The sequence below is a fragment of the Rhea pennata genome, chromosome Z, assembly GCF_028389875.1.
Source record: "Rhea pennata isolate bPtePen1 chromosome Z, bPtePen1.pri, whole genome shotgun sequence".
In the NCBI taxonomy this organism is placed as follows: domain Eukaryota; kingdom Metazoa; phylum Chordata; class Aves; order Rheiformes; family Rheidae; genus Rhea; species Rhea pennata.
Genome location: NC_084702.1, coordinates 66,306,178 through 66,330,015, shown reverse-complemented (window position 1 = coordinate 66,330,015; position 23,838 = coordinate 66,306,178). Strand labels below are relative to the sequence as shown.

Genomic DNA, 23,838 nt, shown 5'->3' with positions numbered 1-23,838 from the left:
TATATATGACATCTTATTTTTGTATTCTCTTTATTCAGCTTGTTTTGCTGCATTATTTGGTTGTTTTTCAGACGACATTTTAGTAGGAACTATTTCTTCTGTACTGTTTTCCCTCTACAGAGCTTATAGCATTTATAAAGAGACCAGTATTATTGTTGTAGATATTTTTATTAACGTCTCTTTTATAGTCTTAAATAAAGTGACTTCCAAAGTAGTCCTACTGATCTCTGCAAATGATGGGAATATCATGCATAACTTGTGTTTCCCAGTCTGGCGCCCTATTTATAGAATTTTTATACATACTTATTCTATTTGGTATATTAGTTCGCTTTATGGTTTCAGCAGTGTTAGTGTGACCTGTTTTAAAAATATTTTTTAGTCTGCAGGGTAGGCAGTCTAATGCTGGCCAGATGAATCTAGCCTGGGGCTAATATTGTGCCACAGCAATCTAGAACATGGGAGAGCCAGAGCCTCATTTTGTGCTTGCGCTTTTACATTATCGCATGACTTCCACTTAAAATTAGCCCTTCTGTGTTTGTTGAGAAGGAAAAAAGAAAACATGACATAGAGGAAAAACACTGCCTCTTTCGTGCCTTCTCCCCACTTTGAGTCAACGTGGGGCTGTGTTGTCCTATGTGCCTATGCATGTAGAAAGCTAATATTGAGGACAGTCTGTCTTGAAGGAAAAAAGACTGTTCCATTTAATGCTAGAACTGTTTAGTTCTGCAACGAGCTTAATAATCTTGATCCATTTCTGCCTGGGAGCATCCTTGGATGTTTCTGGAGAATGTTTCTGGAGAGCCACTGGATTATTGGGAGCAAGGAATGGGAGAGAGAAGGCATGGCGTTTCTCCTGTTGCACCACAGCTGCCTGAGTATGGCATGAAGGCTCCCTCTCAAGTTAGTGGGAAATGGCTGTCTTGTTGCTTGGACGGCAGAGCTAACCAGTAAATTAAGCCTGCCTGAGACTGCTCCCTGGCACTGAGACCAGCTGGTGCAGAGTAGCCTACCTCCTTACTTTCAAGCTGCTTTTGCTCACGTTGTGAAATTGTGCCTCAGAATTGTTTTAAATGAGCTACTTGACTCAAGCCAATAGTCTGCCAGGGATTATGCTAACAGTTTAACTTCAGAGATAACTGAATTTCAGGGGAATTGGATAAATGCTGTTCCAGGGGCAAAGTGCCTGGAAATGTTCCCATGCATTGTTAAATTCACTAGTATAGACCCAGTGCAGATGGTGAGATGTGATAATAGCCCTTCTGCTTCTCCTTTGCCATTAAATACCAAGATAAGTATGCCTTCAGCAAGTGAGCTGTCTAGATTTGGACAAGCCTGTGAAATTTTGAGTAAAAGTAGTAATCATCATGAGTCCTAGTAGTGGAGGAAGAAATGTCCCCACTGACACTTCAGCCACTTTGGCTGAGGATTTTGAACAGGAGAGAAGTACTGATTCAGTTCAGTTTGAACAGCAGAGGATGGCATTTTAATTTCCATTTCTTTCACTAAGCAAATGATTTGCTACAGTTTTTCAGAGCTGTTCGAGGGTGTCTGACTCGATTCTTAAAGCAAATGAGTAACAGTGATCAAGCCTGGAGACATGGGCAGAACTCAGTGTTGCTGAGATGCTGTTTGAGGGATGCAATGCTTTCATACAACCAGCAAGAGATGGAAGTGAATATGTTAGTCCCTGTGAAAATGCTTACCATTTAATACTGAGAAATTTTTCTCTAAATCTTTCCTGAATCGTCATCTGTGATATATTCTGTGGGGCACAGACCTACAATGGAGTCATCTGTGTGGGTGGAGATGCTGATTTATGCTGCTACTCTCACCACACTAGCACTGTCAGAGGTTACATAGAAGACATGTGAACTTATAATTAGAAAGTAAATAATTGGAGTATATTTGCCTAATGTACTTACTCATTCTGTGTGTGGCGCTCCCTTTTATTCAGATTTCTTTTACACTGTTTTTCATAGGCCTGCTCTGAGAACTCTTCCCATATGAAACCTAGATCCAGCTGTCCTTGCTACTTTTTTTTTTTTTTTTTTGATAAAATTAAAAAATCAGATTGGCTACAATGACCTTTCATTTTGCAAATGGTCAAGTTATGGAAATTAAATAGGAAAGTCTGCAGATTTCCAGTAGCATTTTGTCAGCCAATAGTTGAACCTCAGAGTAGGTTTGATTTCCTAGTATCTGTAAGAAAGTATCAAAAGAAAATTAACTTTCTGTATGTACTGCACATATTTATATTGTATGTATTTAACTCAGTGTTCAGTGAATCCACTGATTATCCTCAAGGAAAAAGATATTTCCCTCCATTAACACATAATTTGGCTTCTCAAATTTTTTGCTCTCATCTGATCTTTGAATCTTGCATGTACTTTGGTATTGTGTTGTAGTTTTGGTACTCAGTGCAATAGCAGGTACAAATTGGAATACTTAGTGTTTACATCACTTTGATTGTCAGCACTGTGTTAATGAACAGTGTTTACATCTGGAGTATCATAATTGGATGAAAAAGCTTTTAAATACATACCAGTTTCCTCAGAAGAGCTGTAAATTTATATTAAAAATAAAATAGTATCTAAACTTCACTGATGAAATCTTTACTGTTGGCTTTAATTGGCCAGGTTTTCAGGATGTGAGGTTGTGGATTTATATTTATTTTTTTGCATATGTATCAAGTTACTACTACCACAAATAGTATATAGATCTACATGGCATTTATGTGAGAAGACTTTTACACATGTTGAACTTAACTGGATGCTCCTTAAAACTTCATGGCTGTATTAAGTGTGAGCATGCACTTAGCGCCATGAGTAGGTGGAGGGAAAATATCTGAAATCAAGCAAGTTTTGGGAGCAGACCTATCAAGAATCATTGGAAAATTAAGTAGCTGCCCTGTTGAGACTCACATTCTTATATGTCATATGTAGGCCGCTTACTATGGAAGCTGATTCTGAGAAAGTTTGACGCCTACTGTGGCATTTGAATTCAGGTGCTATCCCTGCATACTATCAAGGGCTACCAGAACTGGTTCCCCAGTGTGGTCCAGGGACAGCAGAGGTCACAGTACCGTAGCACAGCTGGTGCAACTACTTAATTTTGATCTTAAATGGTGGCTAAAGCAGTAATAAAGCAGTCATGCAGTCCTTGCTAGAGCTATTCACTTACCCAAGACCAGTCCATAGAGTATGATGATATATCTCTGCTTTCAGTAAGGAAGTTCAAGTATTCGTACTGAAGATGTAAACTTAAAGAACAATTCTCAGTCTAAATGGAATTGTTATTATCAACTGGGAATTGTTCTTTAAGTATACATCTTCAATATGAATACAGTAAAAGCTTTCACACCCTGTATTTATCTTTTGTAAAACTTGAACTTGCTTGCTGAAAGAAGAGATGTATCATCATACTATACTGCGCTTAGGTAACTGAATAGCTCCAGCAAGGGCTGCTTGGTGACAAGAACTGTATCATCCAGGTTGGTTGAACTGTAAATTAAAGCTTTTTGATTTTCTGTAAGTAGTAGTTCCTTTCTAAAGCTGGCAACAGCAAGTAGTTAATTTTCAAAGTAGGATGGCCTGAGCATAAAAGACTATCTAAATAAAAGAAACTGATTTACATTAATATAATACTGAAATATCAGTATTTACCAGTAGGCATTGGGTGTGTACTTAGAAGTCCACACTTGAAGCTGGGATGATTCGGGGAAGCCATTTCCATATAGCTTTTGAAGTCTGGGGTGGAGGGGGGTCTCACTTTCCATCCAAGCAGGTCTTCCTTCTAAAGCAGGCTGGTTCGCTGCGGCCCCTCCGGGCGCTATTTTCAGCTTTGCAGGATCAGTGTGGTCTGGTGTTGTCTCCGGTTGCGTGGTACCCGCAGTGCCACAGACTCTGAGACACGAGGGGTGTTTATGTGTAAAAATTATCAACATGAACAAACTAACACAGAAGTTGTTGGGTTCTCTCTCTCTCTCTCTCTCCTTTTTTTTTTTTTTTTTTTTTTTTTTAATGATTAGCAGCATTATATTGCACAAGGGTGAGCTGATTGTCCCTTACGGGCAGCTGATAGTAAGGAAACTTCTCGTAACTTTATTGATTTCGTGGATTCCTGTTTTGTAAGTACTGACAGTGCTGTTGAGGTTCATGTTCCCTTTGGGTTAACGTGTACTCTGACGGTAGGAAAACGTAGCTGTTCTTCAGTGGTTGTTGGTTCGTAAGTGGTCCATGTATTTGTACAGCCCATAATGGCTGTTAAATAACTGTTTTTTAGTGAATGATCTGTGAGATTATTTTTTTTTCTACTAGTGTCTAACCAAAGGTAGTCAAACACCTTGTGAGTCTTTCTGCTGGCACTGCTGGTTTGGATGAAGTCGTACGTGAGCAGTGGAAAGGAATAATTAGGAGTAATCATTTATTTGAGAGGGGTTGGCCATGGGGAGATGTGAGAGGTGGCTCCAGAGACGCAGCCTGTTTACTTAAGTAATAACAGCCCTGCAGTAGGTCGTATATCAACGTCGGAATACCACAGCCCTGTTAAGATTTACACACCTGCTTTTATTTCTTTCTCTGAGCAAAGACACTGATTTCGCCGCGGCTGTTGAGTTCAGTGAGCTGTGAGGACGCTCCGGGGCGGGTGCCGGCGGCCCGGCTGGGGCTGGGGCTGGGGGTGCCCGCAGACCAGCTCACAGCCGGGTCTTCCCGAGTCCAGCATGTGGATAGCTGTACTTCTTAGTGGCCGAACTTTAAATTATTCGGAGGCTTTAATTTTTCCACGCTGTGCTGTATCATTTTTCCAGTGTTGTTCTGGGCTTTTTCCTGCCTGTTAATCAGTGTTTGCTCTTACTCTGCGTATAATCTTGTTCCTGTTATTCAGCTCAAGGTGTTTCAGACCTCACGTAACCTCTGTGTTGCACTTATTTCACTTGTTCCTTAAATGAGTTACTTTTCTGTTCCGTTTCCTCTGTTTTGGCATGTGTCACACACAGCCACAAGGCAGGGGACAGATATTATTTAATACTGCTAGTGAACTGCTGCTCTTTCCATTCTATTTTTGTACAGTCACTCAGGCTTCCCGCTGCTTGTTTGAGCTCGCTCGCTGCCTGTGCACACCGTGAAAATCAGTTGCCTTCGTGTTAGCCCTCTGCGGAGCCCCGGGCCGGAGCGGAGCCGTCCCGCGGCGAGGTCCCGAGCTCGGCCCCGCCACGCTCGGAAGGGCGCGGGAGCTGGTGGGAGGCCGCGCGAGAGCTCGCGGCTTGATCCCTGCTCAGAAGCTTTTCCTTTGCTGCTGTTCGTTTCTGGCTCTGAATCAGCGACTCCGCTAAACGACAGCTTGCCGTTGTGCCGTGGTCCCCTGTCCGCTTCAGCGCAGAATTAAGCAGGCACCTACTATCAGCGGTTTAAACTAACCTGCTTGATTTTTGCATTAAAGCAAACTTCTTCATTCACGCAGCTGTTGGGAGGCGATTCAGGAGGTTACTACTCCTCAGCTAACTATTGGTAACATCTCCTTGCTGTGAAATAACCCCTCTTTGAGTGTTTGTAGTCTGTTTAGAAAGGCAGATTTTCAAGAATTGCAGTTGCAGCTGCATTTAAGTGGTAGCTAATGGTGATACTATTTCCAAAATCTTCATTTTTACTACAAGACACTTCTGCAACTGCTGTTGCGTAAGGGCTGGTGTGCTTGGGCAGAGCTCTTAATATTTAGGCAAAGACGTGACTTCAGATACTAACTTGGGAGTCATGAGAGCAAGCCGCAAGGATCGTTGCATGAAAACTCGAGCCCAGAGTAAACATGTAACATAAATATACCTTTGAAGAGTTAGTATATCCCCAAGGTCAGGACTGCAAAAAAACCAAACCTGTTTATGAAGGTAAGATCTGAGCAGTGAAGGAGGATCTAGATATAACATTGAGCTCATTTTCCATCCACAGCTGTGCAGAGCAGTGTGTAAACACAGCGGGCGTTTGCCATTGTTGTTATTCCAGTTTAGGGTTCCCTCCACATGGCTAGAAAAGGGTCTGATTTCTCAGAGCTATGAACTCTCTTCACTGCCCATTTGAAATTCTTAAACCTTCAGTTTATTAAAAATCCAAATTCCACTGAAGAAGTGGACAGGAGATCCTACTTCTTGGGGGGGGGGGGGGGTTGAGAGGGATTCTTTTTTAGTTTTGGTGCATTTGCCATACAAATATTGCTAGGCTGCCCACTTGGTGTGATTCATCTTTTTTCTTCAAGGTGCTATACCAAGAGAGCTTTCTTCTGCATCCCTCTTGCAGTACGTAATACCACGGTGCATGGCAGTGAAATGCTGTTCATCTTGAAGTTCCGTATACTTCACAGCCGTATGTCAATAATGTGGAGTTAACTTAAAGTGTTGCTGACAAAATTCTCCACAGAAGCGAACGCGAGATAAGTATAGAAAGAGGATGACCTTTTAGAGCTCCAGCTGGTTCGTCGGACAGGTTGACAACGGGCTAGTGTCATAGTGCATGAGCCTAGAGGTGGAAACGGAAGAAGCAGGTACCTGGCTGATATTAGCTTTGGCAATAGGAATCTTTGTAGCTCGGAGTATTAATTAAAAGTTTTAAAGACCTCAAAGATCAGTTAAATATCTGTGCAGTAGTGATTTGGCAAATGAAATACAGTATGTTATCTTAGTGTTTAGGAATTTCATATGTTTATTTTTGAAGGCCTTCTTTCCTTCATTTTTGTACCTGAACTGGAATGGGAAAGAACAGATTCCTTTAAAGTCTCTAAAATTTTAATGTTTCTGCTTTAAATATATATTATGATAAAGGACTTCTCACTGATGCTCAGATTAGGAATTATATTCAGAATATTGTTTCTGTTGCTATTCCCCGCTGAATTTCTCCATCTGGAGAAATTACCATTTAAGAAGTGATAACATATGCAAATAACAAGTAAATTGTAAAAGCCCAAGTGGAGTAATTTGATTGTGCTGGTAAAACAATACAAATGAAGCTCTCTGGTCTGTGGTTGCCAGCTTTGAATTACCATGATTGTTACAAATCATACAAGAGGATTGTGGGGGAAATAAAGCTTTCGGCTCTTCATTGCAAATCCACTGTTTGCTATCCAGTAATCTAAAGAAGAACAACGTGCAGCCATCTGACTCGTAGACTGTGGTGGTGCTTTATAGACCATTACTCGACCCCTAGTGCTCTAGGGGAGTAGAAGTGGGAAGAAGGAGCTTGCATGAATAATGTAGCATCTTTGAGATCACAGTGCTTCTCGCTGTACACATTCATAGCAAAACACTGAATCCAGCCCTCTATGTAAACTATTGTGTAATGGGGCCTTGGCAGGTTTCCATATTAGAAACTGTGCATATGTTACACATATTATTTTTCTCTTTAAACAGAGATTTTGAAAAATATGGCCAGTAAATGTAAATGCTAGCATGGGGAGTTTCTGCAGCAGGGATATTTCTGAAAAGGCTTTGTGTACAAGTCTGTAACAGGAACTAACTGGGTAGCAGTTCACATAGGTTACAAATAGAAGAAATTGTGTAAAGACCTACATAAAAGGTGGTTTTAGCTGGGAAAAGCACATCTCCCTCTAATACTTAAAACTATTTCTAAGAGGCTATATGCTTAAAGGTTGGTGGAGCCTAGACTGAAAGGGCCTGAGATAGCTATGGAGTGCACTGGGATCATCAGGCCTTGAAAACAAGGTGAACGGACTTCATCAGGTTAATGAAAGAATTTGGGCTGGGGGTTTTGGTCAGCAGAAGAGGTAGACAAATATAAATGAGCTGCCATTCAGTGTTTTTCAGAGTATGATCAATTTTGATATCATCTGACCTTTGTTTTACTAAACCTGAAAGATAATTTGACTGGACTGAGCCAGGTCCAAATTCCCATTATTAATGAGTACATGTTCAACTATGGATTAAAAACTGTCTACTGGGTGAGATAGGTTTCAGGCCTGTCTTTTCTCTGTAAAAGCCTTCTCCCTCCTTTTCTTTTTCTCTCTTTTCTCTCCCCTTTAACTGTCTTCCGACATTAATACAGATTTCCCAAGCCTTGGAGGTTACATCTAGGCTAAAATAGCCCAGGTGCAGTTCTCTTGCCTTGAGACCAAGTGGACTGGCTCAGCTTGTGTCCATGCAGCTGAGCTCTTCTACACTTGTACCCCAAACCAGGCTGGTGGTGTTTCCACCCCCTCCGGAGAGCAGCTGTCCTGCTGTCTGCAAGAGTGCTAACTGCTTAGGGCCTGGATGGGCCGGGACTGTGCTAATAACTGAGCGGTAAAGATGACTGGGCCAATAGTTGGGCCCATGCCCTGGTACTTTTTAGCTTACTAGAATAAAGGTAGTCAAAATAATACAAAGCCTGTGTGCTGGATCTGTTATTTTGTAGCATCAAATGAGCTAGTGGGCACCAAAAGCAAGATGCGTTTTATATGCAGGCTCTTATTTTCTCTAGGATGTTTCTCCTCCTTATCATTAAAAATTAGAATCTAATTTCAGCGTATTTCAGCTAACGTTTTCTCTATCCTTTTTGAGTGTACATGTCAGCATCAGTGGTCATAATAGAATCTGTATAAACTCAAGAATGAATAGGGAAAACTACCACATTCCAAATACTCTAAAGCAGCACGTTTTGCATGTAGAAACTGCAGCTTAAGGAAAGGGAAGTAACGGTTAATGTAAAAATGAAGACTTAAAACTTTGCATTTCAAACTCTTTGGTTTATGTCTTCAGAATTCTGGGACTAAGACACAGGGCTCTTAACTCAAAACTCTTTCCCTGTTGTGTATATTGCGTACCTGTATGGTAACTGTGGGGCGTCCACGCTGCCTCGCAGGTCTCATTCCGTCCTCTGGCACTCAGCAAGCCTGCACTAGAAGATAATTTGTTCTTGGTTAATGGGTTCTAAGTTGATGGATGGCTGCATTGCTGGCTCAAGGCATTAGCCCTCCTACATTGCTTTCGCCATCTAAAAAAATGAGGGAAGCTTGTAGGAGTATTGTGCTCATCAGGCGATGCACAGTACTTCCACAGGGTAAGCTGTCCTTTAAGTGATGATTGCTGTTCCTGGCAGTGCAGTGCACAGCATTTGGGTTAGTGTCTCTTACCAGTTATAAGAAGTTCTTAATGCTTAACTCTCCTGACTGTTCCTGTGATATCTGTGCTGCTTCACTGTACAATATGGTCATGATGTATGTGTATGAAAATTGGTATTCTGACATGCCAGTATCTACGTCTGTCACAAGTGTATGATTTTTTTTTTTTTTGAGCTCCTACTCTCCTGCTTCTGCCAAACTTCACTGATTCTGCTTTGTGCCATGTCCATTTGTGGGGTCCCCCACCACGCTGCCTCACAGCAAGGGCAGCTGTGCTCAGTTGTCCACTGTTTCTGAAAGGTGCTAGAGCCTCAGAGAGCCCGTTTGGCTGATGAGCACATTAAGTGCTTGTGCCATGGCAGTGGAAGGGAGGAAGTCTCGTGGTTGTGTTCTCTTCATTCATGAATCAACAGCGTGTTTCCATGATTAGTTTAAGTCCATGTAAGACTGTCCGGCAGGACATGTGTTCCTGTTGATCCTGTAGAAATTCACCTAACAGAATTACAAGTTTGCAATCAGCTCAGGTAGTGCCAACAACAAGGAAGGGAGAGGAGAGGCAATTCCAGCTAAAATGGTGAAGAAAGAAGGGAACATCTCTAGCAGCAGTTGAGTTGCATCAGCACACATGAAGTGTGAGAATATACTGTTAGGTAGAAAGAGGAAAGCAAAATTCTTCTAGGTATTGCTGTAGTTTCCTCCTGCCTCATGAAATGGTACTACACAATGAGAAGATGCACTGGTATGATTGCCAGCTTCAGAGAAACTGTTTTAAATGTTTATATTAAAAATATAGGCATCTCAGAACTATAAGGTAGGATGCATATTCAAGTATGTTATTGTGAGAAAAAGAAATGAAAGAAACAGGGTATGTCTGTGCCACAGTCGTAGAGGTAACTTTGGTATCTGGACCCTCTCCCCTCATTTGCTTAATGTATTTGCAGGCCAGGATGAAGAAGATCAGTACATTAGATATGCATGTGATTGTTCATTTATCTGTGAAATTTTATGTTGAAACCTCTTGTCTCAAGAATTCAAAATAAAAAGATACTGTATAAATAGTATTCTCAAATTAAATATAATTGTCCTCTAGTGTGCAAGCCTTTAAAAACAAAGCAAAAAAAACCTTAAGCTTTCCTCTGTGAACATAAAGATTTACACTCTTACTATAGTGTATAAAAGACGGTATTTTCTCCTACTCACTTGAAGTAGTAGAAATCAGAGATTAAAATCGAGAAAACTGGCAACCCAGCTACAAGTGGTTCTACAATATAGAAGTCTAATGCTATGATAGCTCTATGATTGGATGTCCAGCAGAGAAATGCTAATTGGTGCGGTTTTAGCTGCCTGGTGTTAATTCTTAGCAGCTTCATATTGGTTAAGGATTGTCACTGTTCAGTAACTATAGAAATGATGCAGTAGAAACATTTCCTATTCTTGTTAATGAAGCAGACTACAAGCACATTTTGTGCTTTTCCTTTTGCTCAAATACATAACTCAAGACAATGCTTAGCTATCCAAGAAGAGAAGATTTGCATGGTCTGTATTTATAAACAAGACTTGTTCCAGAACTTTTTCCTTCCTTCTTGGAGCTCCAACTGAGCATCTCCATTCATCTCTGTTGTTTTCCTAGGGGAAGAGAAATACTAAAGATCCAGTACTTGAACAATTATCTTTGAAATAAAATGGTACTTTACAGAAATTTACATCTACTGAAATATGTAGCATGGAAATGTGTTTATCTACATTTAAAAAAAAATATGACAGTTATTCTTAATGCAAATGCAAATTGCTGCTAAAACAAGACATAATTGATATTTTATATTTATAAATACAAATTCAAGTGAACAACTTCCAAAGAAGTAACTACAGTTAGTGGTCTGCTTTAATTAATCAGAAGCCAGTGTAATTTTGTTCTTAATATAGACAAAGCTAATACTATTTAAAAGCATTAGCTGTTTGTACTTATTTGCAGGATAAGCAGTGGTGAAAGCCCTTCTAATTGCCTTTACTTATTGTTATATTGGTATGAAATAAAAGTAACTAAAGGTTCATTGGATATAAATTCATTGTTTCAGATAGAGACTTTTTAAACTGATAGTGTCTCTGAAATAATGTAATGCAAACCAAATTTGCCTTGGCGTTCTTTACTGTTGGCATGGTTTTTTAAAAAAAAAAAAAAAGAACTTGCTGTATGAAATCTGCTAAAAATGAAACCAGTAGCTAGTGAACTCTCATTTGAAGGCATTCTGCTTTGTATAGTTTTAAGAGCTGTTCGAGTAGCTTATCAGTTTAGCAAGAAACTTTTAAATTCTGAATTTCCTGAAACAAATGTGGGGAAAAAGGGGGAGCTGATTAATATTTTCTTTGGCTTTATGGTACCTTTCATTTGCAGGTGTCATTTTACCTTTTAAAATTTGGTTTAGGTTAAATTTTAAAAACAAAGATTATCTTTAAACAAAACATTGACCTTTTTTGTATAACATTGAAACAGATATTAACCGTAGAAAGCTTTGAAACTTAAAAAACTTTTTGTATCTCCATTCTGTGAAATTTGGTCTGAACTTACAGTTATTTTCCAGTTATCCCCAATCCAGTTTCTCAATGTGACAAAACAGAAATGGGTTTGGAGGAGGACATAGGAGGAGAATTCTAAGCGAAAACTTTAAGTATGAGTTAAGTTAGTGTTTTGGGGTGAAATTGCCTAAAGATAAAGGGGCAGGAGTGCGAGCACTCTGGATGCAGAATTGAGAAGTTCTTAGGCAGGGAGTCACAGACAGGAGAAGACTCCAGGAAGAGCGCAGTCAGTAGCGTGGAGTCCAGATCCTGAGTTTATTCAAAAACAGACCTTGAGGGGCTTTGGTGAGGTGCATGGTAGTTCTGGGCTAAGGGAATGGAAGGAATTATATGAGGAGAAAATTTGAACTCCTTTGTAATGGGAAAGGAAAGAGGGAGAGGATAATAGGTAGAGTGAAAGGTTAGAGGAAAGCCTGAAGGAGAGGGAGAGAGAAGGGGTATGAGGAATGGAAAGAGGAGGGAGCTAAAAGGGTTAGAATAGACAAGAAACAATTTGCCATCCACTTCATGCCTGAGAGCAATCTTGAGATTATTTCAGCATTAATGCTCTCCTTTCTTCCTCAAAAATAAAAGTAACCGAAGGGGAGAAGTCTCGGAAGAATTCCTTCGATTAGTGACCTTATGCTTGCACTCGAAAGGTTTTCATTCTCAAGGAGTCAGTTAGGCAGCTGTCTGATCCCTTTTATCTATGCTGCTTTGCGATCTCTTGGCAAGCAAGGGATTGATGCGACTTGTAATTATCTTCTGGACTGATGCCTTAGAATAACTTGAATGTTTGGACATCAAACGTGAAAGTGAAGTTCATTCAGTGATCTCGGTGTAACTTTTGTGCTCTGCCTAATGACTCCAAAGCACATTTGAATACTTGCGGGAGAAGCTGGGCCCTGTTATGGGCTGGCCTGGCAAAGGAGGTGTCCTTGCTCTCTGGCAAGGCAACGCTACCCACTCTGTCCGAATGACACTATCCTTTAGTCATTGCTTCCACTGGGAGAGCCAGTCCGTTGGTCGGTGTTCAGGCAGACCTGTCTTGCTAATTTTGTTGCTCCACTTTGGATCTTCAGATGAAATCTTTACCTCGGCCTGTGTGCTAGCTGCCAGTGTATGAGGTGTGGAGGCTTTGATACATGATACTCAGTTTTCTCTTTCCCTGCCTGTGCAGTCATTCTTGTCCCTTTGAACTAAATGTGCATACTTGCTCATGATTTATGAGTCTTCTAATTTCTATCCATCTTTTTCATTCCAGCCTCTTCCTGGACTGTTTTAGACTCTAATTTTATTTTTTTCTAAAACGTATCTCATTACAGTTTCTTCCTCTTTATTTTAATTTTTTGGTAGTCCTTTTGATACTTCAGGCCTTTCCCATAACTGTTATGGGATTTCTTGTTTTCTCTGAGTTCTGCCTATACACACAATAGTGCTTTTCATCTGGAAGTGTGTCACAGATATGATTATTTTTCAGTTTCTTCTTGCATTCCACACTAGTAGAACCAGAGCTGGTGAAGGTTACTTCTTTTCTTCCCCCTAATAATTCTTTTTTCTAGTGCCCACCATAGTAAGTATCAGCTCTTTCATGCATTGGCACAACTGTAGATATCTGTGCTCGTTTGGGTATGCCCTTTTTTATGCAGTACTTTCTCAGCAACAGATGTAGTTCTTGGAAATATGATAGGTCCCAATCTGCAAAGTCACATTCATCCACTGGCTGAAAGATGATTAGGAACCATTCATCAAGAGTATGAACTCCTTTCGAAAGATTGGTTTGAAGGGCATGACATTTAACTGTACCTGCCAGTCTTAACATATCATATAATCATTGTGGCAGCTAGAACGTATTGCAGGACAGCATCTGTGGTATGCGTGGGAAAAAAGATGTGCTGTTAGCCAGCCACTTGAAAATTCCTTTATATGTATATATAACTGTATATATTATATATATATAAATGTATATATTACACACACACACATATATATATATATTCTAAAAGGAATTCAAGTCTTTGTTAAGGTGAAACTCCTTCCGATATCTCTTGATTGTTCGCCAATTTAAGCTATGACTACAGGCAGGGATTGCTACTAATTTAGGAAATCACAGAAAAAGTCTCATTCGCCTTGAATGTTCTGCGATTTGATTTTCCACAGGCGGGCAGTAGGTATAGCTGATTTTTGTCTCTCTGCTATTCTGTGCATTTCAGACTAATGTTCAAAAACAATAGATTTGTGAACAGTAACTACAGCCTGCTTTGGTATTTCAGTCTGACTTTGTGTGGTAATTTTAATACAAAATTCATGAGCTCTTTGGAGAAAAGCAGTCATTGCAATGAGAAGCATTTGCCAGCATCTCACATCACTATTGCAACTGGAGTCGTTAACTATTTCTTTCTTTTTTTAGCTCTTTAAGTAATCAGCCAAATGAACCAAAGTTAAGAAATATTTCTTAAAAGAGTTGAGCCACTGATCACTCAGTGAAGGTCAAAAGAAGTTACAGGTCATAAAATTATCATACATTCTGAGATAATCGCAGACTGAGGTCTTAGTATTACTTGGGTTTAGGAGGAAGCAAAGCACTATGTGGATTGCATTAAATTTTAGAGTATCTACACAAGTTTGTTCAGATTTTTGGACCAGATATTGAAATGATACTTCTCTCTTATTTATGTAACCATTGTTGTTCGTTTTCAGTCTGAAAGTGATATATTGTATAATTCATTCTGCCCTGGCAAGCTAACTGTTGTCCACTGTTCTGATTCATTATTTTTGGCAAGGCAAAGCAACATACGCCAGAGCTATGAAGAACAAGCTGAATCAAAATTTGTCTGAAATGTGCTATTTTAAAGCAACATTTCTTTTAAGTATGCCCATTTTTTGTTTATCTGTATAAATCATGTATTTTCATTTTGAATTTGATATTTTATTTTTAAAAATCATGATCAGGCTTTATTTCCAGAAAACTAACTTTATTTTTCTTTATACCTAGTACAGAACTGTTTATGGAAATAATTATTTAGCAGTAATCTTTTCAAAGGTTCACAATATAACATAATGAAAGCCTTGATCCCTTAGTCTAGATTCTTAAACACTGACAAAATAAATCAAAGCTTCCTTAAATTAATGATTCAGTAATTAAAAAGAAGGATTCAAGGGAGAGGCTTAGAATAATATATAAAGTATAAATTAAGTCTGCCTTAAATTACCATTAAATGGCAGAAGAGTGAATCATAAATTGCAGTTGTGTAAATGCACATGCTTTCTGTGGGGACAGAAATGATTTATGTCCAGGAGCATTCACTGTAACGTCCCCCACTCAGTTACGGTTGGCATCAATTATTTCATTATGATGAAAACTTCTGAAATGATCTGAGATTGGAGAGAAATAAAAATCAAAATCTCATTGTTTTAGGTTTCTTTTCCTCTTGTTTGTGGACAAACTTTGGGAGTATTGATAACTTGGAGACCGCTTTTTCAGAGGGAACTATATTTAGATACACGTTAGTAAACATATTGTAGAAATGCGAAAAGATTACAAGTCATACTCGCTTTTTAATGATATCATTTACAGTCAAATTATAAGTGTTTCATGAGGAAGTTGTTAGAGGTTATCTGATTTGGCACGCAGTGGTATCTTCAGGGCTCCCCGGCAATAGCTGCAGGCTGCAACAGGAAGAGGAAGCGCTCGCCGCTGCTTCCCATCGAAAGTGTTCAGTGAGTTCATTTGCCTTGGCGTTACTCAGACTTCTGTCGTTTAGGCATGCGTACATATATACAAACAAAAGAGAATTGCTGAGAAATACATATATTACATAAAAGTAAGTTATACATACTTACATTTGTATACCTAATACAGTCTAATATTGGCTGCAGACTGGAAACTGAGTACTGCCATCAGTGGTGCTCCTGCCGGTTGCTGTAAGTAGGCCTCTTTGAATTCCCAAGTCTGACTTACGATTGTTGATTTAATATTTTTAGAAGAGAAAACAAGCCTAAGTCAGTGGAGAAATAATTGGCTGAAAACGTGTATTGCACAAGATTCATGTTCTCGCTTGGCGCCTCAGAGAATACATGCTTTGAAGGAATTCTCCGTCCCTGTCTTCTCTGTTAATTTTGACTCTCCTCCCATCCCATCCCCCCCCCCCAAAAAAAAAAAAAAAAAAAAAACAAAAAAACTCCTGCCACAGGTATTTTCTGTTCCATAGTTAGCCACATGTAAAGAAAGCTTAATTTTTGATATTAATACTCTTACAGTTGGACTGTACTTTGCATCAGATGGACAGCATGTTGTCAACACCTTTCCTATCACGGAGCAGAAAGGCCTGAACCAAAGAGGCAGTGTGCAGCTTTACTGCAGGGTCTGGTGAATCTACACTACTGAGCAAGAACGTCTCAGTTGCATATTTGCTGTGTTGTGATTTTGACTAAATTACCCAAATTCTTCAAGAGAAATAAAATGCTAAAGTAGCTTAGTTCATGAGTAGCGCTTCCTTTTAATATGAGCCATCTTGTGAAACTTGTAAAGCCAGTCCTTTAAAAATGAAGCTCTATAATAATGTTTAGGATAGTAGCTGCAATGCTTAGTGGACAAATTAAACTCAAACATAACAGTGATGGAGATGTTGGTAATAACAGCAAATTTACCTAGTCTTTCTCTTTTGTCCTCAAGAGCCATCTTCTAAAGTATGGATGACACCATTTTCAAAAGTAGGGAGAAGATGAGAGCCTCCGAGGTTGTAACTTTGCCCAAGTCGCATGCTAAGACAGCAGTAAGCTTTAAATAAAATTGTGTATCTCTCAACTTTTAATCCTGTTCAGTACTAAACTGTTTATCCGCTGTGGTGATTAGTTTTTAGCTACAATTTAGTTTTTAGCTAAGATTAGCTTTTTTTGATCCAGTGAATCTTGTTCGTATTTTTCTGTATTAACATTTTGCCAAATCTCTCCATATGTCATGTTTTTTCTTTGATTACTTTGGCAACATGCATTTAATAGATGACTGTCTTAATAGTCTTTATTTCCTTTTGGAAAAATGTTTTCTTCTGCCTTCTTACATTCCTGGTTCCTCTAATCCTTACAGTAGTTTTAAATTTAGATAAAATAAACAGCAACTGCTTTCTTGTTTTCTCGATTTTTTTAAAATGTTTTATTTGCATATTTTAAAATATTTAATCACAAGCAGGGGAAGATGGTGAGGGGAAGGGGAATAATATTCAAAAGCCTTGCCATCCAATTTTGCATAAAGTTATTTGCAGCTTTTAGAAGATCACTAGCTGGTCATGAGTTAACAATGTCATTTGGTTGCGAAAAGATAAATATAGCAGAATGTATAAAGTTGTAAGACAACTATATGAAATAATCCTTTCAGCTTACCATTCTATCTGAGCTATCAAAGCTATTTCAGACTTGAGCTAACTGGGAAGAATCCAGAGGAGAGCTATGAGAACGATCGGTGTTCCAGAAAACTTGATTGAAAGTCCTTCAAATAGGCAAAGGACTATGATAAAAATGTAGGAAATAACCTATTTTTCATTCCCCTATTAAAAAAAGGATTAAATTACATCAAGAGAGACTCGAGGTACATATTAGAGTAACCTGCTTAGAGGCAAGGACAGTCAGGCATTATGGGATAGATTGCTTGAAGAGATTGCAAAATCTCCATCTTTGTAGCTCTTTCAAAAATCCAATAGACAGAGATCAGGAAAGAATTAGGTGATTTGGTTGTAAAGAATGGGAATAGATTGGCAGTTCTTTCCAGCGTGTTCTCTGTGGCTGTATTACACAGGTCAGAGAATTTCAACCAGTAATTCATGTTTTTGAAAGATATTCAGGCTTGAAAAGAAAGTTCAAGTGATGGAGATCTTGTTTGTTCAACCTCTAGTAAATTCCAGTTTGTACCTTTTTTTTTTTTTTTTTTTTTTTCCAGTATCTCTCTTACTTCGTTAAAGAGCAGTCTAATATCGGTAGCTTCTTCCACATGGAGGTTATTATTAACTGCAGTTGAGTAATCCTTTATCTTTTTCTTGAATAAATGGGAGAGATCATCTTGATTATAAAAAGATGTCTCGGACTTCAAATAACATTCCTAGCTCTTTACTCCTTTGAAGTCTGTTAGTCTCTTTAGTGCGGACTGGCTTCAATGAGAACTGGCTACAATAATTCAGTAATATGTTTTGTTGTTTTTTTCAGGTTTACTTGATGTTTCCCCGTTAATTTATCAGGGAAACTTCCCTTTTAAGTTGTTGGTATGTGAGCAAGAGTTTCAACTCTTGCTCTGAATTTCTTGCCACCCAGATCTCTAAATACTTTACATAAACTTTGACTAAACAGTTCTTCATAACATTCTTCCAGTTTAAGGAGATACTTACTAATTATAGCTGGGAATATGACATGTTTCACTCACAAAAGACAGCCTGGATACTGTTTCTGGTTACCATAAGATTTATCCTGTGTGTCAGGTGCGATATTATTACCTACTTAAAAAAGTTGAGACTTCTTTTCTGTTTACATCCTTTATAATGCTGATGGTTTCTTTATAACCTGAAGGAGTGTATTAATTCCTATATTTGGCCTTGGACTGCAGTGCTTACTCTTGAGCTATCCTGTCCGAAGATATATTTGTAAGCATAATGCAGCATGAAACACAAAACTATGCATGCCAAAACAAATATCTTTTGTAACTCAGCTTAGTGCTGCTAAGAAAATGTTCCGGTTATTATTACATCAAAGAGGCAAAGATTTCCAAATCTGTAAGAATAGAAATGTGGTTCAGTAAAGCATTTAAAACTTGAAGGGCAAGTCTAGATTTATGGTTAGACTCCTAAGGATATAAAGGGATTGAGGAAAAGAAGGTTGATTTGTTATGAAGATGTCGTTCCTCAGCCAGCATGTGTTGGTGAGGCAAATGGAAGGGTTAAAGGCAGAAAAGAAGTTTTGTTTGTTTGTTTGTTAAAAAAAAAAAAAAAAGCCATCTGAATTGAGGAAAAACAATGAAAGGATGATGGAAAGTCTTGGTGGGTTTTTTCAGTGTTTCCTTGAAAGGATTTAGGGAATTCCTGAGCAGAGAAAAAGCTGATGAGAGGGTTCGAGGAGTGAGTTCATGGTGGCAAAAAGGTAGGTCAGCTAAGGATATGAAACTTCATTATATTAGAGAAGTAGAGTTTAAAGTAGCTTGAACTTAAGGAGGATGGAATGATTTGATAGTGGATGAGTTTCTGGAAACATAGTTTTTACTGGAGATGGTTATAGCAAAGAACAAGAGCAAGGAAAACAGATACTGAGGATAAATTAAAGCTGGGGAAGTGGGAGGATGCATTTATGAGGAGTAGAAAGGGAAGAAAGGAACTGAAGGAAGGAGAGAATCAGCAATCATAAAGAAAGGAGGAAAGGAAGTGAGGAGAGAGCTAAGTCATTAGTGAGAATGAGCTGGATATTGCGGGGGGGTGGAATGTGACAGCCTGTATACAGTTGATAAATGATTCTGATAAGAGCTCAGAGAAAACGCTTAAAAGGTCACCCTGCATCTGTCAGAACAAGGGAATACTGCTCAGTGGAAGTGGGATCAAGGTAATAATTCTGAGGGTAAATGTGAGTGTTCAGTTGGTGCTGCAGATTGGACTGAGACATCAGAACAAGAGCGTGTATGATGATTAATGAGGCTTCAGTAAATTAGAAGCACAAAACCCTACTCTTGATTGGAGAAATCATGAAAATACATGTGAAGAGCCCATTTTTCCTTTTTGTCATTTTCAATACAGCTTCAGGAGACAATAGTTTGGGACCCACTGCAAGTCCCACACATCACAGGAGAGATGAATAAAAGTCTGTCAAATACAGTCAGAATAAAACTCTTGGGCAAATTACATTTTGTCTTGTTAATGCAAGTTACCCTTGCCCTTGAGCCATGGTAACTGTATTTTTGTAGCCCACAGCCACTGAAATGTCATTCACCTTAATTGTCAAACTCACATTTATGCATGTTTAAAGTGTTCGTGTAAATGATGACCTTAATATGTTTAATAAGCAATTCAAATAAACGCTGTAGCACAGCATCAGTAAGTCTGTGTGCATATGCATGTATGTATGCACACATATCTGTAAAAAGATGTGTGTTGCCTTGTAGTTAAAAACATGCATAAATGAAGTGGCAGTGCTTGGTATCTGTCTGTCAGTTCTAGGCCACTGCTCCTCCTGTTTGCTCTATTAGGAGACCATATGCTACAGAAAGGAAGCTGATGTGAACCTAAAACTACATGCTGATATGTTCTTCTACCTACCTTACCTCTTTCTGAGAATAAAATGACCTTGATCAAGTTAACTAGTAACTAGTTTATGCCTACTGTGTTCTGGAATAACATACTAGAAAAGATGCTGACATTTCTCTTAATTTTGATGACCTCTATATCATAATGCAGGATTAACTCCATCTCAGTAGCATTGCATTGGAGCACCTTACTTGATTTGACTTAACGAGGGGAGCAGTGAGTGTCCATGGAGGCACACTGGAGCCTGTGCAGTTCCCAGACATTCCAGCTTAAGCAGCGGTTTAATTTTGGTCAGCCCTCTCCCTCGGGAGCAGATGCCTGCACAGATATCCAGTGGAGCATTGCCTCCTGCTTGCCTTAAAACTGACTGCAGAACAGTATCTGAAAATAACATGTTTTCAGATGGTTTCTTAAAAACAAAATCTACCGGTTTGGTGTTTTTCTTGACTTAGATGCACTTTCAAAGAACGAAAGGACTGTTGGCATGCTTAGGACCAGTTCATCCATTCCACTTTACCCTTTTCTAACAGATTAGCTTATGAGGCATTTAGGAGGATGTAAGGGGCACAGATCTCTGGTGGAATCCTGATATGCTGATAAGGAACTAAGCCTGTTAATGAGTTTGGGAAGGAAACTACTCTTGGATGGTCCCTATCTTAACTCAGTGCTGCAATCCTTTTGTTTGCCCCATTAGTTCATTAAGATTATTAGAATAAAAGCAAAGTTTATTGAAAAAAAATCCTCCTCATGTGTATAGTCTATTTGTACAAATCTATGTTCTCCTTTTGCTGAAGATGAAGTTCTTTCCAAGATCATTGAAAGTGGCTGCAGGCCATATAAACATATAACTAGTTACTTTATGTGGAATACTGCCTGTCTTCTTTCACACACATTGAAGTGGCAAAGCCAAGTATGAATACAACCATCTTCATGTTTGTGTGTCTTGTTCTAAACTGCAGTCTTGCAAATAAGCGTTGTCATTGCATGCAGTCTGTGTGCTATCACCACTTGCTACTGAGAGTGAAACAAAATGTTCCGAGTATAATTAAGTAATCAGAAATTAGGGCACTTCCCTTCTGTTGCCCTTAAAGTAGCTAAATCTTTTTGCTGTTGAGCAGGATTTCAAAATATCTTGAAAAAGCCACTGGAATAATTTTTGCCTTTGCTTTTGTAGTAGTCTGACTTTGTCACATGAAGATCGTTTCCACTTGCTAATTCCCTACCAAGTGTTTTGAAACAGGAATTTGTCAGTAGTCCTTGTTAGCTCATTTCAGTCAACAGCTGCCTTAGATGTTACTATTTCATTTCGGTGGAAGCTGTCCATTTATTGTTGAAAGAGAGAATTGTGGCTTGTGTGAAAATCATGAATTAAATCAATATTGGAAACCTTACAAAATTATATGTAAATGGAGCAAACAATCAGATCTTCAACCTCATAAAAGTGAGCAAGCTCTTTCTGAAAAACAGGATATTAGGGCTTGTTTGTGTGTATTATGGTGTAAAATGTAAAACCCTATCATGTAACATATTATTCAGCCCTCTTATTTAATGATAATAATCAGGAGAGATCCCTGCTTAACAGATTTCACTTTGGCTAACAACACATAGGACGACTTATTTTAACCTTGACTGATGTTGCATATTATTCTTGCTTTTGCCGGGAAAATTCTTTCTCTTATTTTCAGATGCATGTTTAATTTTTCAAAGATTCAAGATTCAAAGATTTTTGTTTGGGTGATTGTTTATCACTGTTGCTTTTTTTTTTTTTTTTTTTTTTTAACACAGAGGTGCCACTTAGACTTTTACCATTGCGATGAAGAAGGATTCCTGAGAAACACAATAAAATGTTCACTCACAATCTTTAATCCTAGCAGTACAACCCAGCATGTTTCTTGAAAACTCTTTTCACAAAACAGTTGACCTGGAGATCATCTAGTCCAACCCTCCTGCAGGGCAAATCAATATCACCTATGTTCATCCAAATTTCTATTGCTTATGCTCTCAGAACCAGCTAAGGCTTTTTTATTGGCTTTACTGGAAAAATACATTCCCTCTTTCCCTGGACTTGTCCTTTTTCTAAGAACACTAATTGCTACTCTAGTGAGAAAAATGTATTTAAATACAAAAGTACTACTAATTTAATACCATTTTATACAGTGCTGCTCTGCCAAATATGGCAGTGATAAATATACTTAGGAATTCTGAATCTAACAAATGCTGTGCTTTTTTTTTTTTTTTTTTTTTTTTTTTTTTTTTTTTTTTTTTAACACCATGCTTCTTCCTGTGAGTTTTACATACTGCCAGAGGAAAAGGAAGTGTTACTTTTTGGAAATTAGAAGTTTGTAAGTTATTACAGTATAATTTTGTTGCCTAAAGCAGTAGGAGTGCAATACCATTCATCCAAACCCACTCCTTGATAATTTGGAGTTTTCTTCCAGTCCTACTGATTTATACCTTAGATGTATGTAGGAAATTAATCTTGATCAGTCTCTCTGACTTCTCTTGGCCATTTAAATCTATGTTTATACATTTTAATGTCAAGGTTAGCATAGGATACTGCAGCTTGGCAGGCTACCAGTGACGGGAGACATCCGAGGCAGCCGTCGCTGTTTGAGTGAGAAGTGCAGGTGGACCTGCCACCTCCATTGTTCAAGTGTCCAGCTGGTGGCCTTTCCCGCAGTGGCCTTTCCTGGCGGAGGACAGTGTCAGGACACCCACTAGTACTTTAATATGTTGTCTTCCCTCCATTGTGACCTTTGGAATGGCTGAACTCATCTATTTTTTCTGTTTCTGCTAATTTTGCATAGGTGCTGGGATGGCTGGAGGTGGTCATATTTTGCAGTTGCTCTGAGGGAGGCGTGAAGCATCATCTGTACCCTGCTGACACTTGAGGTACTGTGATAACCTTTTTTACCTGCAAATAGCTTTTTAGATAAATGTTGACTAAGCAGAGCTATCAGATTGAGTGCTGTAGTGCTCTGCAGGTAATCCTCAGAAATCCCACGATCCATTCCTGCAGAAGGTGGTATTGATAATAGGCAGTATACAGAATTTGACCGGGATCCCAATCTTAACTTTTTCATATTCCCCCAAACAATAGAAATACTTGAATTAAGGCTTCAGGCCTATTTGTACTGAGCACTAGTGGCTAGCATTTGAGATAAGGGACTCAATAAGTGGCAGAAGTCCTGAAAATTCTTCTTTCTTTGTCTGAGAGAAATTACTTTGTATTTTATGAGACAGTTCTCATTTGTAAAGTTACTTTAAGTATTAATTGCCTGATATTTTCAATACATAATACTGAAACAACTGGAAAAAAATATATGCATATACACGTTTTTCCAGGGAAAGAGAGCTTGCAAATGCTTGTTGTGACATTATATATGACCAGTCTTGGTTTAGATAACACTGAAATGATGCCCAATTTGAATGTATGTATTTGGTGCGATTCATTTCTGGAGTGTATTTCTGTGAGCTTAATCCAGTTACTGTAGGGGTAAATTTGAATCAAAAACAGCACAGAAATATTCTGTGATATAAGAGATCTAGACTTGTGATTATGTATGCAATAGAGCTGGGAAGCCATTATCTAGCATTAAACAGTTACATAGGATTTTACAACCAGCTTCTGTGTACCATAAGTTTCATGCAGCTTAGCTGTCTATTTCTGTCTAAGCATACATAAATGTTATTTTATTAAACAGAAGAGAAATTCTAGAGTTTGTTTGTTTAGGCTGCGATATAATAAAGGTAGAACTTGCCACCTATTGTCTAGATTTTAAATATTTCTAAAATCAGATGATTGAACTCTATATGCATTCATTGTAGCATAAATCTGTGCCTGAGAGACTTGTCTAAGAATTAACTTTAATTAAGAAAATTAAATGGTCAGAATAGTGGAAAAGTTGCCTGTTAA

General features: G+C 38.6%; 1 protein-coding gene across 5 annotated transcripts in view; it reads left to right on the top strand.

The window, feature by feature from the left end:
- The window catches only part of GHR (growth hormone receptor), a 130,799-nt gene that overhangs the window by 23,094 nt on the left and 83,867 nt on the right, over positions 1-23,838 (top strand). For 3 of the 5 annotated variants that reach the window (XM_062600014.1, XM_062600015.1, XM_062600017.1), the window contains one exon: positions 22,730-22,814. The exons of 1 other annotated variant lie outside the window; for it this stretch is intronic. The gene's annotated coding sequence lies outside the window, so the exon portion shown is untranslated. Of the gene's footprint in view, positions 1-16,408; positions 16,428-22,729; positions 22,815-23,838 lie in introns of those variants that run through there. One more of the 5 variants, XM_062600018.1, reaches the window with a different exon arrangement.